The sequence below is a fragment of the Mandrillus leucophaeus genome, unplaced genomic scaffold (assembly GCF_000951045.1).
Source record: "Mandrillus leucophaeus isolate KB7577 unplaced genomic scaffold, Mleu.le_1.0 Scaffold718, whole genome shotgun sequence".
Classification (NCBI taxonomy): domain Eukaryota; kingdom Metazoa; phylum Chordata; class Mammalia; order Primates; family Cercopithecidae; genus Mandrillus; species Mandrillus leucophaeus.
The window spans coordinates 616,048-619,304 of record NW_012107786.1 but is presented as its reverse complement, the minus strand read 5'-3'; positions in this window follow the sequence as shown (position 1 = coordinate 619,304).

The window sequence follows — 3,257 nt, the reverse complement described above, 5'->3', positions numbered from 1 at the left end:
GACAGGCGTGAGCCACCGCGCCCGGCCAAGGCTGTTCATTCTTGAACAGCATTGGGGCATCACTTTGTTTTAATAACTCTTGTATGAGAAGAGCACTGTCTTTTCCTCCTGGTAGCAATGTGGCTCCAACTACTGGCTGATGTAAGAAGGTACAGGCCGTTGCTGGCTGTGTATTCAACTGACATTTAGAGAAGCCACCAGCAGAGGTCACCCTAAGCACGTAAAACCAGCAAGTCAGCACCTTGCCTCGGGCTACAGAACCCTAAAACATCGAACCTAGTAACACAGTCTCCTAAAGGAACTGCATTCTTGGTCCAATCAAAAGGTCCACATGCCCCAACAGCAGTTAGGACGCTGGTAGACCACTGCGAACACAAGCTCCACGCCCGCAAAGATGGATTCACTCACCAGGCATGGTCAGAAGTGGCCTTCCTCTCCAGCAGCATTTATAAGCTGGAGTACAGTGCTTGGAGGGTGGTGGGGAACTGCCCTGGTTTGTTTGTTTTGTTTTTTGGGGGATTGTCACTCTTGTTGCCCAGGCTGGAGTGCAGTGGCGCGATGGCTCACCACAACCTCCGCCTACTGGATTCAAGCGATTCTCCTGCCTCAGCCTCCCGAGTAGCTGGGATTACAGGCATGTGCCACCACGCCTGGCTAATTTTGTATTTTTAGTAGAGATAGGGTTTCTCCATGTTAGTCACACTGGTCTTGAACTCCTGACGTCAGGTGATCTGCCTGCCTCGGCCTCCCAAAGTGCTGGGATTACAGGCGTGAGCCACCACTCCTGGCTGCCCTGGTTCTTTCAGTTAGAAAGCACCCAAATTGAGGTGCAGGAGGACTCACATGGCGGTATCGGTATCTGGACAAGGATGAGGTACCCCTGTAGTTATTGTCTGAGGATTGAGGGAGCCTGGGACCTGGTAGGTTGGCAGCAAGGAGGGGCTGGTGAGACCTAAGAACTGTGGCCTCTGAAGGGGTCCTCTCCCCAGCGCCCCTCAGCACATGTATTCAGCTCCCCTTCTAGTGACTGCTGAAGCTTTCAGGCCTTTGGGGGTTTTGCCTCACTGCATTCTTCTCTGAAGGCTCCAAGTGCCTTCTTTCATGTGGGTCCCCCAGCCACCTCATGTCTGCCATAATTTAGCTTTTGGGAATGGAGGTCTGTCTTACTGATCCTACTCATGATCTGTGGCCACACCCTTCCTTCCTCCTGCCCTCCCTTCCTTCCTTGCTTCGCGATCTTGGCTCACTGCAACCTCCAGCTCCTGGGTTCAAGAGATTCTCCTTCTCCAGCCTCCCGAGTAGCTGGGATTACAGGTGTGCACCACCACACCTGGCTAATTTTTGTATTTTTTTAGTAGAGACAGGGTTTTACCAGTTGGGCAGGCTGGTCTCAAACTCCTGACCTCAGGTGATCCACCCGCCTTGGCCTACCAAAGTGTTGGGATTACAGGCATGAGCCACTGAGTCTGGCCTATATTTAAACATTTTGGTTGGGCATGGTGGCACATGCCTGTAATCCCAGCTACTTGAGAGGCTGAAGGGAAAGGATTGCTTAAGCCCTTGAGGAGTTTAAAGCCAGCCTGGGTGACATAGTGAGACTCCATTTCTATAAAAAATTAAAAGTCAAGAATAATTAAATATTTAGTTGGTTATTTTTAATAATGTGAGCAGCTTCAAACCCACCACCACAAAATAAAAGCTAGGACTTTAACAATAACCCAAGCAACATACTCTGCCTCCCATCCTACCCTGACCATCCCATTTTCTGCTGTCCCACCCAAGGCAACCATCGTCCGAGTTCCATGTGCACTTGTTTTCTTTTTACATGGTTTGCTTTATTTTTCCTTGTTTTACTTATTTGTTTGTTTATTTATTTACTTTTTGAGATGGAGTCCTGCTCTTGTCACCCAGGCTGGAGTGCAATTGTGCGATCTTGGCTCACTACAACCTCCACCTACTGGATTCAAGCGATTCTCCTGCCTCAGCCTTCCAAGTAGCTGGGATTACAGGTGCGCACCACTACGCTTGACTAATTTTTTTGTATTTTTAGTAGAGACAGGATTTCACCATGTTGGTCAGGCTGGTCTGAAACTCCTGCCCTCAGGTGATCCACCCGCCTTGGCCTCCCACAGTGCTGGGATGACAGGTGTGAGCTGCCATGCCCGGCCTGGTGCTTCATCTTCAGTAGTTGCCCAGCTGTCCCCCAGGAAAGTGACTTGGGTCACAGAACCCTGGATTTTGTCTTCATTCAAGGCCCAACCATCTCTACTGACCTGTGTCTGAGAAGCATGCAGAGAAGTTTGGGTGGTTTCCTCAGTGGGAGCCGCTCTCAGAAAATCATTGATAAAGCAAGAAGTCAGGACACCATGGACACCACCAGCGGTTCATGCTGTGCATGTGTTTGATCCACTGGCGACATTTGCAAGAGAATCCAAAAGTCCCTGTGGGAGGTGTGGAGGCATGCCGCATGCCTCACTTGGTGACACTGAAGAATGAAGAATTAGCAGTAGAGGCTGGGCGCGGTGGCTCACGCCTGTAATCCCAGCACTTTGGGAGGCCAAGGCAGGTGGATCACCTGAGGTCAGGAGTTCGAGACCAGCCTGCCCAACTGGTAAAACCCTGTCTCTACTAAAAAAATACAAAAATTAGCCAGGTGTGGTGGTGCACACCTGTAATCCCAGCTACTCGGGAGGCTGAGATTGGAGAATCACTTGAACCCAGGAAGGGAGGCAGAGGTTGCAGTGAACCGAGATGGTACCACTGCACTCCAGACTGGGCAAGAGCAAGAATCCATCAGAAAAAAAAAAAAAATATTAGCAGTGCCCAGGGCTGTACCCCAGGTGCCAGTACTGGCAGCAATTCTTTCAGTTATTGTGATAGATTCTCATGACGATAAAATACTCACTTTGTTATTTAACCCTTGCTAATCCACAACAAGTTACCAAGTACCAGAATCCTTTGTTACTAACCAGACCAGGCTGTTCATTCTTTTTTTTTTTTTTTTTATTGAGACGGAGTCTGGCTCTGTCGCCCAGGCTGGAGTGCAGTGGCCGGATCTCAGCTGACTGCAAGCTCCGCCTCCCGGGTTCCCGCCATTCTCCTGCCTCAGCCTCCCGAGTAGCTGGGACTACAGGCGCCGCCACCTCGCCCGGCTAGTTTTTTGCATTTTTTAGTAGAGACGGGGTTTCACCGTGTTAGCCAGGATGGTCTTGATCTCCTGACCTCGTGATCCGCCCGTCTCGGCCTCCCAAAGTGCT